Source organism: Lontra canadensis, unplaced genomic scaffold (assembly GCF_010015895.1).
Source record: "Lontra canadensis isolate GAN:19392208 unplaced genomic scaffold, GSC_riverotter_1.0 scaffold44, whole genome shotgun sequence".
In the NCBI taxonomy this organism is placed as follows: domain Eukaryota; kingdom Metazoa; phylum Chordata; class Mammalia; order Carnivora; family Mustelidae; genus Lontra; species Lontra canadensis.
In genome coordinates this window covers 14,340,988-14,355,530 of record NW_022631038.1, presented here as the reverse complement: position 1 = coordinate 14,355,530, position 14,543 = coordinate 14,340,988, and the positions used below count along the sequence as shown (strand labels likewise).

General features: G+C 49.1%; 1 protein-coding gene across 3 annotated transcripts in view; it reads right to left on the bottom strand.

Annotated features, from left to right (window-relative positions):
• RNF152 (ring finger protein 152) overlaps positions 1-14,032 on the bottom strand; it is a 72,959-nt gene extending 58,927 nt beyond the window's left edge. For 2 of the 3 annotated variants that reach the window (XR_004384365.1, XM_032872298.1), the window contains exon 1: positions 12,415-12,600. The gene's annotated coding sequence lies outside the window, so the exon portion shown is untranslated. Of the gene's footprint in view, positions 1-12,414; positions 12,601-13,767 lie in introns of those variants that run through there. The other variant, XM_032872300.1, reaches the window with a different exon arrangement.
• Positions 14,033-14,543: the final 511 nt, after the last annotated feature.

The following is a 14,543-nucleotide window of genomic DNA, read 5'->3' as shown; positions in this document are numbered from 1 at the left end:
GCAGACCAGAAAGAGAGCAAATGTGGAAAAGGCCCTCCCCCCTTAGCTGCCTCTCATTTCCACACCCCTCCATGGGTGAGAATCAGTCACATGCCTCTGCCCCCCAGCCCCATGTGGAAAGTAGTCTAGTACAGTGGTGGTCAACACTGTGGAGGCAACTGTGACTCCCAGGAGACTGGCAATGTCTGGAAACATCTCTGTCCTAATGAGGCAACTGGCACTGAGTGCGTAGGGTCCAAGGGTGCTACTAAACACCCCACGGGGCACAGGTCAGTCTCCCCGCAAGAAAGACCCATCCAGTCCCAAATGTCAACAATGCTGAGACTGTGGTAAGCGTCCAGCCACTCCCCACCACCACAGGACATGTCAATGCTCAGGTCTACCGCCATCAGTCACTAAGATACACTCTCATCAATCCCAAGGAATCCACATTTCAAGTTTGTTCATTCATCCGCTTATTTGTTCCTCCATCCATTCATCTGAATTCCTGAACAAGACAAGGTCCCTGCGGTCAGAAAATTCTCCAGTGGACCAGGGAGGCAACCAGAGGTAAGTACGATTAAAAAAGAACAAATGGAAGGAACACTAATTCTTCCTCAGAGGGTTGGAGGAGAATCCATAAAGCAGACAGAATGGGAAAGAAGTCTTGAAGGAAGCAGATACTTACAGCTTTCCATGGAGACAAGGCATTTTTGTGGGAAGAGGGAAGGCATTCCAGGAAGAGGGAACTCCGTGAACAAAGGAATGGCAAGATGAAAGGGTAGGACTTATTCCCGTTTTGGTGTGGGGCAAAACAGTAACCAGGGGAGGAGGGCTCGCCCACCAACGGCCATTGTAAGAAATGCTTTTTTGTTTGAACAATATTTTTTAGTAGAGTATTCATGAAAGTCTTAAGCTCCCAGCTGCGCACACTGGCTTTCAGTCAAGTAGCCCTTCAAGAAACAATTCCCACCACCTAACTGCATAGAAACGTGTCAGCACAGGGCAGAGCTCAGAGAATAGTAGGAAATCGCACTGCAAATTTCCCAGCAGAACTCATCACCGACTCTTTCAAACCGCACAGCCCCAAAGTCACCATGAGACTGATTCAGGGAGATGCGGACCCAAATCATCCATCTTTGTTCGCAGGGACAGAAGCGTGCAGGAGTCAGATCGCTTCCTGAGTTATACCACACTGAACCCATTTTTTAAAAAGGACTTAACTGCTTTTTTCAATCCTGAATCCCAGCTGTGGATGTGGCTCCCAGGCTGGGGGTTAAGAGCAGACCCCACAGGCTCCGTATCCCAGCTCTGGCATAAACTGGCTGTGTGACCTTGGGCAAGTCCCCTAACTTTCCAGGATCCACCGCCTCTCAGATAACATGCTTAAAAGCAGTTAGCACTGGGCCTGAAGCCTATAATACATGTTATCTGCTATCTCTGTACTAGAGTTATTCCCCCCCAAACCCCCGCCCCGAGAAATGCACTGTGGAATCCAACACAGTTTGGGAAGAAAAACAACAGATAAAGTTCCATGTCATTTTGTAAAACATGCATTATTAATAACAATGTCAATTTGCTTCGGGCAAGATCCTTTTTTTTTTTTTTTTAAAGATTTTATTTATTTATTTGACAGAGATCACAAGTAGGTAGAGAGAGAGAAGAGGAAGCAGGCTCCCTGCGGAGCAGACAGCCCGATGTGGGGCTTGATCCCAGGACTCGGATCATGACCTGAGCCGAAGGCAGAGGCTTTAACCCACAGAGCCACCCAGGCGCCCCGGGCAAGATCCTTTTAATTACGAAGTCAATACCACCATGTAAACACCAGTTTTCCTTCCTTTTGAAGCTAAAACTGAGTCTAAAAAATACCACACTCTTACATAATTATTTACCCCCTTATTCGCTTAACTCACTTTTCTTCCCTCCAACTGTTGTCTCTCTCTCTCCTTTTCTCATTTTCGCTGTGATCAGCTCTGGGAAAACAAAGTGTATTTAGCTGTTAAGTACTATAGATTATATCGAACAACACCAGTCACCTAGCACTAAAAAGCCTCATAAAAGGAAGAAATTTGTTTCTTTACAATTCAGAATCTCGAAGGAGGAGTTAAGCTGAGGGAGGTGAACTCCAGAACGCAGAGAAGCGTCAGCCGGAGCCAAGCGGCCTCCCCCTCTGCCTAGAATCATCACGGTGAACACCCCACTCCTGGGGGGTTCCTAGGTGAACACAGGCAAAGCCCCAGTCCCCTTTACTCATAGGCGCCGGTGAGTCAAATGGCGCTGCCCTTTGCGGTAAGTCAAGGACAAGGAACAAAATGAAAGCCAAGGCGACCAGATGACCGAGGCTGAATTCCATTCACACTTCAAAATTGATTATCACTGCCCTCCTAATTTACAAGGAATTCTAAGTTGTCTGGACAGCATCTCTTTTTCAATTTCCATTCCAGACTGGCCTTGATTCCTGAGAATGTTATTTTAAGGAGCACATTAAAAAGAAGCTTTGGCACCTCCACGAACAGGTTCCACAAATAAGACCTAATAAATCTGGGGTAAAACTTCACATATTCTTTTTAACCTCTTAGTAAAGACATTTTTTCTCGCAAATCAAAGAACTTCTTGTTGGGAAGAATGACAGCCCTAAGATGCAATTCTCAAACACCGCGTTTATTACTGTAACATAAACTCAAGGTGAGTGAACGATTAATTTTGGATAGCTCTGACTCAGCTGTTGGAAAAAAGTAAACGAGTGATTCTGCAAAAAAAACAAAAAAAAACAAACAAACAAAAACACTAACTCTTTGAACTAATATTTAACATTTGCGTGTAGAAATAAGGGCAATTTATAAAATGCATTTTGGGGGCGCCTGGGTGGCTCAGCGGGTTAAAGCCTCTGCCTTCAGCTCAGGTTATGATCTCAGGGTCCTGGGATTGAGCCCCTCATCAGGCTCTCTGCTCAGCAGGGAGCCTGCTTCCCTTCCTCTCTCTCTGCCTGCCTCTCTGCCTGCTTGTGATCTCTCTCAAATAAATAAATAAAATCTTAAAAATAAAATAAAATATTTAAAAAAAATAAAATGCATTCTGCTTGCCTGTAAGTTTCCCCTTCTGTAGACAAGCCATTTACCTTTTTCTCAGGTGAAGCAACAGGCCCTGAAGAAATCTGGCTTATCAGGAACCAAAATGAGTATTTCTCAGAGCCATGGTGATTACCCAGGAATCTGAGTTGAAAGAGTGACGTAAATGTCTAGCAATTGCCCTCAGGTGCTCTGTGCCCGGGGTCTACAGCTAGCAAACTAATTACTGTTTTGGTAATTTGCTGCAGGTCCTAACATCCCCAGATAAATAGTTACACTTCCCAAGAAGAAACAGAACACAAAGGGTTATCACTGGAGGCATCGGCTAAAGATCAGAAAAATCTGTGGCTAATCCAAGGGCCTTATCAGTTGCCATCAACCCCATGTGTTAGTAATGGAGATTCAGAAAGAGAGAATGCAGACAAATTGGCCCCCAGGCTTCCAGATACCCCACTCCGGAGGCAGGAGCTAGGCCTCCTTCCCTTCCCAACCCCAATTTGGAATGAAAAGACTCATCAGGAAATCGCTCCCTTAACTCGAGGAAAACACAGGGCAGCGGGTGCACAGGCACTCGATCACACTACAGTTCTGTGCACAACATGCACACGTTCCAGAAGCATCCGAGCGTCAAACAAAAGACTCATCGGCCGGTGTCATGTGGTTCCACCAAGAAGAAGAACAGCAAACAGTCAAGAGAAGCAACAGCTCATACACTCCAGGTCACAGCACAAGGGACCCAGAGAGGATAGAAGGTCGTGCATTTTCAAGGAACCCATCCGAGGGCCCAGACTGAAATCCTGCAAGATCAGCAACCTGGCCCTGAACTGGAACCCAGCTCTCAAGGTCATTTCCCAAGATTAAACTGCACCCTTCCTTCAACAAGTATTTATTAAATAGCCACTGTGTACCAAGCCCTGTGCAAAAAACCCTTCCAGGCACAACAAATATTACAACTTAAAGAGCATTTTTAAAAGATCCTGTTAACTTTATAGCTCTATCGTATAGGCTAGTTGCCTTTCTTGCCTGTACTAAAGAGATCTCTTCTTTAATAAAAATAACAGCAATAATAATAAAGATCCTATTCCAAAAAGCACATTCAGAAAGAAAAGGACTGACAAAGCCAACGGCCTTCTGCAGGCTTGTCCAGGCCAGCTCTCTGCTGCCTCTCTTCTGAGGACAGCTGCCTCTCCAACCGTGGGAAATGTCCACAAAGCCTGCTTCAGGGAGAACAAAAAAACAGACAACAAGGACAGGACCCCTCGGTAGGGTGACCAAGTAATGCTGGGCTTCCTGGGGCCTTTCTGGTTTGGAAAACAGAAAGTCCCTCACCCGGGGTATCCTCTTAGTCCTGGACAAGCGGAATCGGTGAGTCATCCTACCTCCCAAGAAACCAGACCCTGGAAACCAGACCCTTCCTTGCCTGGCCTGGGAGGACTGAGGTCACCGGAGAAAGGAGGCTGGTGCTCTTGAAGGAAGGCCGACTGCCTGTGAGCTGTCCCAGAGCCTCTCTGCTTCCTCCAGCCTCCTCCGAGAAGGTTGATCATCCTGAACTCCACGCCATTTAGGCAAAGCTCTACAAAGACCCTCCAATGATAAGACTCCAACGCCATGACATACGAAGCAAATCCTCATAAAAATGCCAGAGGCCGTAGGTATTTGGATGTGATTATCTTCGTGGCTAGTTCAAGAGCTTCTGCAGCGTAAAGCACAACTGTTCATCCCAAGATTTCCATATTTCAACACAACTGGTGGATGGCAGATGCCAAGTAAAAGGGACAGTAGTAACAGCCGCCATTAATGTAGCATTTACAATGCACAGGCCAACACACTAAGCACCTTATGCAAATGAACTAACTTACTCTCGAATAGCTCAGTGAGGTTGACTGTCCTCCATTTTCTAGATAAAGAAACCAAAGCTCAGTCAGACCTCATTTACTCAAGATCATTAAGGGCAGAGGCAACACCTGAACCCAAACCCATCTTGCTTCAAATATGCCATGTTTTTAATCACTCAACTGACTTAGGATCAGGTGAGATGGGTATGTATGGTAATGGATCAAGAATTGAGGGGGATGAGTATCAGAAACATTTCTTTTATTCTGTCCCCTTTAAAAAAAACGCAAATTAATTACAAGTTAAGTTTGTACATTAAGCTAAGGCAAGGGTTTTACTTAGAACTGTGCAGAATTGTGCCTAGCAAATGGCAGGAACTTATTTGAATAAATTTAATAATTTAATACAATTTTATACCTAATACAGGGTTTACGCCATTGATTCTCAGTGTTTCAAATGCTATTTTACCCATCACCAGAGGTGGAGAGATGGATTCTGTTTCTCAGTAGTTAGGTTTCTCAATCGTCAATGTGATGGAGTAGGACCGAATGGACAAGTGTTTGCCCCACGTAAAGATGGCTCTCTGCCTGTACGGTTGAATAAGCTATCACTCACTCACTCACTCACTTACTCACAATGACCATTGATCCTTATGCCACGTGCAACAAAGGGGCAAATTCTCCAAAAAAGGTACAGAGATCTATCCACATTCTCTCCACTTTTAACCTCGTTATCAACCTGCAAGGAAGCAATTTACAAACCTACCCCAGAGCAATACAACTGGAAAAGAATATCACACCAAATACTTTGTTTTTTGAGACACTGATCTCAGCTCCATTCATTAGCCCTCAAACTGAGAACATTATTTTGATGTTAATGTATCCGTGGCCATTTTCTCCAAGCAGCTAAACACATTTCCTCTTTCATAATAACACTATCCATAATGATCAAGCATTCCAAGGGTTAGAGTTTCCATCATGTGAACGAGTATTCCAAAATCAAAAGAGGAAGAGCAAACCAGATGTCTATCCCAAAGGCACTTATGGCTACAAGCTAATTACGAAGGGAGACATGGCAGCCGATTGGACAACAGTTGCCCACTATGGTCAAATCCAAACTGCTTCTTGAGACTGTGGGGTAGCCTTGAGATCATGGGATGTAAGTTTTCTATGTCCCCCGAGAAGATGTTTTTGTGTGTACTCTTGTTGTGCTGGAAGAAGCGGACAAACAGAAGCTGAGAAACATATTACCAATAACAATTCCTTTTGTTAGAATGAGAACCCTCAATGAGAACATTTACTTCCCAACCGCTGAAATGCACATGAAGCCTGACAACTCTAATTTGATTCAATACTTAATCATTATTAATGCAAGTAGGGGAAGCTCTTAAAAATAAGTTTCCCTCGGGGTCAGCTGGGCTTCCAGTTCTTGGCTTCAGTTCAGGACATGGTCTCGGGGTCCTGGGATCGTGCCCTGTGTTGGGCTCTGCACTCAACGGGGAGTCTCCTTCTCCCTCTCTCTCTCTTCCTCCCCTACCTCCACTCACACTCGTGCTCTCTGCTCTCTAACAAATAAAGAAAGTCAATCAGGAAAAATAAAAAGTTTCTGTCTTCTTAACTTCCTTTAAGTCTAAGGCCAAAAGCATCTATAATTCCTTTATCACAGTAGGTCAAAATCATTTCTGGGCTGTCAAAGATTCATCAATGATTGAGTATGTATTGAGCCCTTATGTTGCACTAACATGGTGGGGAATACAAAATAGGTTCAAACCTCATCCAGTATTCATCTCTAAGGAGCTTGCAAGAGAAATGAGATGTTGCTGGTTTCAGTCCCTACATCCACCAGCTCCAAGGCCCCCTTGGAGGAAACTGTACCCCTCACCCTCTCCCCCAGCTAAGCAGTGACTGGAAAAATCCCATTCACATCCTGGGATATCTTTTCAGTACATCGCCCTTTATCTGAACTAGCTCAAGTGAGTTTCTGTTCTTTGGGATTAAAAAGAAAGAAAAAGACTAGGGTGCCTGGGTGGCTCAGTCAGTTAAGCACCTACCCTCCAGTCATGAGCCTAGGGTCCTAGGATCGAGCCCCACATTAGGCTCCCTGCTCAACGAGGAGTCTGCTTCTCCTTCTGCACCTCCCCTCTACTTGTGCTCTCTCTCTCTCTGGCTCTCTCTCCTCTCAAATAAAAAAAAAAGAAAGAAAGAAAAGAAAAAGACCCCTCCATCTTAGGTGATAATACAAGACCATCTATGATAAGTGTCCTTTGTAGAATGAATGAACGTTAAATGAAATGAGGGATGAATGCGATTTTGCCAGGGAACTTTGCAGGAGTGAAGGAGGATTGCTATGGGCTAAAGTGACAGAGTTAAATGTTTTAGAAGAGTTAAGAGCCAAATCACACCTTGAGTGACATAGTATAGGGAGAGGACATTGCAGACCACAGAATATTCCAGGATTTTAAACAGGCTATGCAAAACATTTCAGGGACTAGTGGGTTCACCATCCCAACTAATCTTAAACTCAGACAGAGCAAAAGTTAGGGATGGACATGAAGTCTTGAGTCTAGGCGGGGAAAGCCTTAAAGGGAAGAGTAAAATATATGAATTTCATCCCCAAAAGACAGAAGCCACCGAAAAGTATTAAGCAAGGGAATGAACACCTAAAATGGTCTACTGTCCTAAGGATACCAGCATTTTGTCATATGGATTGGGGTGGGAAAGCCAGGAGGTAAGGGTACCCACTCTTACAGTCCCGAGAGACAAAGTCCTCCACCGGGAGACGATAGTGAAGACAGAAATGAAGGGAGGCAGGGAACTGTCACTAAGGAGGGACAGTCCATCTGTTCATCAACAGAATCCAAACATTCATGAGAAGGCTCCCTATTTCCACGGTATCTGTCAAAGCTTTTGCCAAAATCTCATCAGTGACCAGAGAACGTCAGTGAGGAGTGTACTAAGTGTGTGCTTATCTGGATTTATAAACAGAAAGCGAGGCAGGAAAGTTACATTTCCTTGGGACGCAGGCAGGAGGGACGAGAAAGCAAGCACGGGCACAGAACATGGCGCCCGAAGACCCCACTTCAACAGGTCTCTGCCCCTCCCCGCGGCATTTGATCAATGCTGTCCCTGCATGAAGTCTGGTAGCCCAGGGAGCCTGTGTGATGTCAGAGTAAGTTTTAACCTGCAGGATGTTTGCAGTGAGCAGGAATGAACAAATCCAGTGGCAAATAAGACACCACGCTCTATTCACACCCTCTGCTCCCCGTAGACCACAAGGAGCCCCCCTACACTTCTACAAAAAACGTACTCCAGGCCTCAGCAGCCATAGAGGGTCTAGGCCAGAAAACCACAGGCTTCAACGACCACCCAAAGGAGAAAGAGTCACACACAAACTGCTTGCTGCTGGCCTCAAGTCTTCCAGTGACAGTAAGTCAACCAGAAACCAAAAATCCTTAAACAGAAGAGTAACTTCTTTTATCTAAATGGTGATTTCAATCACGAAGGCAGACTCCTGGAGTCCGGGCAGCTCACAAAGTCAAAAAGCCAGCAGGGAAGGAGCAGGAAAACCCACGCCCTCCTCCCTTCCGGTTTTCTCGACATTTCCACGGCGCCCGGGGCCAGGCATCCCATTCACTCCACAAGTGTCCTCTACCTGGTCCGCGGACTAATTATGAAATTAACTAAGTGGTGGGCACTCAGAGGCCAAACAAAACACAGAAATGTGTTCCGGAGCTTCCCAAATGTATTTCGAGACTAGTCCCTCAGGACTTCGTTTTCCCTCTTGCAGGGTCTGTGTTCGCCCTCAGCCCAACCCCACACACCCTGGTGGGTTCCTGGAGGTTGTGGACGGGCTATATTTGGTTCTCCCTTCAGGCTTCTCAGCCACTCATTTCCCACTTTCCCTGCCTTTGGGTGCAACACTGTGTCACTCAAGGGAAGCAAAGGGCAGCCTCTGCATTCTTAGGCTAACACTGATGTCCCCTAGTCACTGTGACTCAGGGGCCATTTCACCATATCACCTGTCTAGGGAGAGCTTTTTATAAAAAATGACTTCAGCAAGCAAGGTGATTACTGAGCCAGAAGCAATACAAAATATTTTGTTAAATTCCACACGTATGCCGAAGGTACTTCTCAAATCCTAAAAATTCTAATCCATGCATGCATTAATCACAACATGAACAAAGATATTTTGAGGAACCAGCGCTTCTGACAGCAAAATCTCTCTACAAGCCTCCAATTACTTAAACCCGCTGCCCCTTGTGCACCCAACTGTTTTGAAGGACAATGCAACAAGACAGGCTTTAAAACTTCCACCCTCTTTGTCAACATGGTTGCTGATGGGAGCATGAATGTCCCAGAACTCTCTAGGTGTTCTGCTGGTCCCATGACCAGAAAACCAAAAAAGCTCATCCAAAGTGCTTTTTCTAAACCTCAGAGTAACAAAGGAGTAACCCAAGGCTGCCCTACACACATTCCTGCCCCCTCGAAGTCTTCTCTAGGGCCCTGCAAGCTTTGCTGTGCGAGGCCACCCCCTACGTGACTCTAGGCCCACCGCCACTCCTTTCCTACCCAGGCTGTTCCAAACAAACTCAAGAAGTCTTAGACAAGAGGCAAATGGTGAGGGAGAGAAAGTCTGTAAGTAACAGCTCTCTGTTACATAATGCTAAGCACAGAACCTCCTAGAACTAGCCCTAGAACCATCTCCTAGTCTATCACATCAGAATAAACAACTACTCAAAACAGGCAACAAGAGAGAACATTATGTTTTTTTTAATTTGATGGTCAGTGTACAATCATATTGTAAATATAATACCAACGCATCAGTAAATACCATGTGGGGGTAGAACCAGATTCTTTAAGATATTTTTCATTCATTCTTTCAACTGATACTCTTATAACACCCAATGTCTACAAAGCATGAGCTAGCCCCACAGAAAGACACTTTGTAACCTCATCTGGGCCACAGCACCTGTGGAAGTCATTGGTGATCACTCACCGCTACCCCTTTTTCAGATTTCGCCTTTTTCAAGACAAGAGATACTGAACTATGGTTTCAGTAGGGTTCTAGGACAAGTTCTGGCCAAAGCAATCTGAGTCACTTCTGCGCCCAATCGTGTCATTAATACAATGAGATCCTCTAGATTCCTTTCCAGGACTGCACACTCAAGATCACACCTGCATCAGTTTGCGTCTTCAGGTGACTAGGACGAGCAGGGCCTACACCTGCTGACCACGCCGGACACACTGCACGGGAAAGAAAGAAACTGTGTTTAACCACTGAGATTTCGAGGTGATTTCTTCCCTATCCGTAACCTAACCTAACTTGCCAATATTATCGCTGTTTTAGAACAGAGAGAACCCTGCAACAGTTCCTCTCCCCATCTGTTTTCTAAATCAGGTAATACCAAAAAAGCAGAGTTTGTTTCAAACTTCAAGTCATTCTTTCAAATGTAGAGGGTGCAGACAGGACAGACAAGTTCAAGCAACTCGCAGGGAATAAGGAATGAAACAGAATGACCTTTCAACAATGGTGAGATCTAAACATTCGTGTGGAATTCAGCTCAAGAGTTTAAAGCCTATGAAAAAAAGGTCACCTTCTGACAACAGGTCCAGTCACTTATGAAGTAGTGATCTCTCCAATGAAAGAGGCATTCAATGGCCATAAGCTCCTCCCTCAGAAGTCCAATGCCACCCTTTGTTCCTCCTTCTTTAGCTTCCATCCAACTTAATTAAAATCAGGTCTTCCATAAGCTTCCTGAAGGTGGCTCATCTTTAGGTCTCCAGACAGTCTCCCCACCCGCCCCACCCCGCTTGGCATTTTTCACAGAGACTATTATTTATCAGGTGCTCGATCAACATCTACTGAATTGAATTAGAGGGAACACTCTGTAGAAAGGCCTTGGGCACTGGAGGCAAAGGTTGGTCTAATAACCCTCTAGGGTCCCCCACCCCACAGCTAAACACACTACTGCAGACATCTGGGGCTGGGGAGCCTCCACCTCAAGAAAACAAAATAAGCATCAATATAACACTTTATTATGATTTATTACCACACAGCGCTTAAAACCACAGTACGCCGAACACTGCACTGTGGCTATCTTTGTTCTTGGACGTGCATTTACATGTGCAGGCAGCTGTTCTCCCGTGTGGAATTCTGTGTGTGAGGTATTTATTTTTTCTATTAAAAAAAAAAACCCACACCCTTTGTTTCTATTGCATTATTACACTCCTTATTATCCCATCACGTGGCTTCTCCTCTTGCAGGAACACAGCACACACCCTGCGTTATTGCTGACATAAAAATTACTTGTCAAAATCCCTCTATCCCGGCACCATTATGAACCTGATCTTCCCAAAGCGATGGCCTTTGTTCCAGCTGGGACCAGATACCTCCCTTACTTTTCCTGGTGATTCCCAGACGCTCGGAGTACAAGGATGCATGCCAGTTGTCACTGACGTTTGCTTAAAGTCACCTTTCAAAACTACCCTAGAGGTGAATGACAAATCCTTCAAGTTTTTCCATTTTATTTTTCAAGGGATTTGGAGGGGAAGGGAAAGGTGATGGCGGAATCTGTCACACACGGTGAGGGTACAGCTGCAGCTCAAGAGAGCTTGGGCCCTCAGCAATGTCTTCTTCCTACGAGATGAACCTTGAGGCCACCTCCATAACCACTCTTATTCTCTGCTTCTCGTGCAGGATGCCAGGACTCTGCCCTCTAGGAGACAATGCCAAGGTGATCTGAGGCGTCTGAAGGTTACATTTTCATTGAGCCCCATCAAGATAACCCCAGATTTCATTAGGTTGACACCAGAACAGAGCTTTCCTTGGAAAGAAAGGAACAGGCCAGAGTTTTTGGAAAAGAACCAAGCACCTAAAGATAAAACGCAGACTGAGAGCCTAATGGTTCATGGCTATGTAAATGGAAACTTAACTAAAGCGCCCTTTCTCTGTTCTCTTTCTGCTCTGCTCCCCCAACTGCCTTCCGTTCCACCTCCCAGGAACTTACTGCTGGCAATGTCCCTCCTGATATTGCAAACACTATTACAATGAAGGCTTGCAGGAGAGACATAATTTCCTAAGAAGGTTACTACATTTGACCAATGCCCTAATTGAGCACTGGTCAAATTTACAATCAGCCTCATATTGATACCTTTTCAACAAGCGATATCCACGAACAGACTGAAGCCAAAATATATTACTCCAGATAAGAAAGCAGGCATCTATCCAAACCCCACGTTCAGATACAACTGCCCATGTACTGAATATATCAAAATTCCCATCCATGGAAACCCGGGGGAATTGATTCAACCCCAAAGGCACCCTGCCCTCAACGACTTCTTGCAAAGGAAGGTTTCAAGTCATTTGCAATTTCTTTCTCAGAACCAGGAGTTAGCAGCAGCCCACGGCTGCTCCGCCACACAGACAGCAAAGGAATGGTGTGATGCAGAAACCCCCCCGGTCGGCCCCGTGCAAACACTGTTGGCCCCAATGACCCAGAGACACCCAGGCGGCTACCCAGACTGCTGGGGGTTACCTGAATCTGTCATCAAGTCCCTTTCACCCCCTTCTGCGTGATGACATCGAGTGGAAATGGTACGCGTTTGGGAGGCAAGAGGCTGACAAGCAGGAAGCACAATTGAGCCTGAGCTTTGTTCAGCCTGCAGTGAAAGACGCGCAGGAAGGGTTAGACTCGCGCAGCAGAGAAAGAAATTCAAGCACCCTCCCCGGCCGGCGGCCGCGGAGTGGGTGCGCTGGGAGGCGGAGGGAGGCGGCGGAGGTGTGGGGAGCCGGCCAGCCGCGGAGGGGGCGTAACGCTTCCTAATTGTCTCTATAGGATAAATACCCCCTCCCCCCACTCCGCTGCAGTCTCCTCCGCCCCCAAGTTCTCCTCCGGTGGCAGAGCTTCCACCAGCAACTGTGACCCCTCAAAAGAGAAAGAAACACGAGAAGGCGTGGAATAACATCTCGGGGCAAAAGACACACTAGCAAAATATACTAGTCAACCGGGTTCTCGGGGAATGCGGGGCGCCGGGTCACCCGCCCAGACAGACACACCGGCGCTGCATTTGCGAGCATCCTTTCCCTCGCCCCCGTCCGCCACCTCATCAAGTCCCTGTCACTGTTTTGCCGATTTCTCCACTCTTCCCAAAACCGCGCAGCGCTCCCCCCGCCCCACCCCCACCCTAAGCGGGATCGGGGACCGCCGCCTCGCGTGCAGCGTCCCACGCGTCCAGCCTGCTTTGTCCTGCCGCTGCCCTTCCAGGAGCAAGCGCCCCAGGCACGTGGGTCCGCACAAAAGACCTCCACCATCTGGCCCGCCACGGCTCCCTCTCCTCCCGAGAGGGGTCCCGGGGCCGCGGAGTGGCGCGCGAGGGCAACTTCTGGGGGTGGGGACCTCGCTCGACAAGGGGCTTGCTAGGGGACCGTCCGGGGTGCGTGCGGGGTGGGGGCGCAGGCGGGGCGCGCGCACACGTGCACCCTCCTGGGCGCGCGCGGCGCGGGCACGAGACGCGCTCCCTCGGACTGGAGCTCCAGGGGGCATCCGAGGACTCCGCCGAGCGGCCAACAGCGCCGCTCCCCCGCCCCAGCCGCCAGCCCAACTCCGCCAGCGCTCGGGCGAAACGCAACTCCAGGGACCCCCTCCCCGGCGCCCCGGGACCGCCCCGCTGTGCGCTGCGCTCCCCTCCCCGGGACCCCTGCGGCCCTCCACTCCCATCCGCTGCCCAAAAGAAGCCCCCCCGACACACCAGGCGGCGGCTCCCCTTCCCCGCTTCCCTGGCTCCGGGCGCGGCCGCGGTGGGGGCGAGGGCATCCATCCCTTCGCGCCCTTCTCGCCACCCGCGACCCGGGAGGGGCAGAGCCGAGAAACAAACCGAAAGTCACCGACCTCTCTTTGCAGCGGGCTCCGGCTCTCCCTACGGCGGCGGCGGCGGCGGCGGGAGCATCGCGGGGTGGTCCCGGCGCGCCCGCCACCCGCTCGGCCAGACGCGCGAGGCGGGCTGCGGGGCCGGCGCGGGAGGGGAGCGCGGCGTCCGCGCCTGCAGCCTGGACTCCCGGCTCGGCCCTTCGGGAGGCGCCCCACCTGCCCGCTGCCCTCGGCGCTCCCGGTCGGACACCGCCGCCAGGCGCTCGGCTCCGAGCGGGAGCTTTTTGTGTCACCGCCCAGACTCAGGCACCGAAGGGTGGGGGGGAGGCCGGGCTCTGCTCCCCGCGGCACCGCCCCTCCCCGGCGGCTCCACCTCCTCCAACCCCCCCCCCCCCCCCCCCCCCCACGGCGGCGGGTCCTGGACGTCCGTCTGTCAGTCCGGAGTCGCACCCCCGCCGCCCGAGTGAGGAGCTGCCCACCCTGGCCCGCGCGCTCCCTAGGCCGTGCCCCAAGTGCCCAACCTGGGCCGGGACCTCGACGTTGTCTCTGCGCCGCGCGCGATGGGGGCCAGGGGAGGGGGGACCTGAGCCGCGATCAGGTGTGAGACGAGGCCGCGTTCGGCAGGCGGGAGGTCAGGGGCTGAGGCGGGGGCCGAGGCCAGAGGGGACCGGCGTGCGGCTCGCCACAGGGGGACCGAGCCGGGGAGTTGATACCGTCGCGTTTCCAGAAACTGCCCTGGCATCCGCGTCGCCGCAGATACTTCTGGCTGCCGCTAAAAGTTCACGTAATCCAAGCAG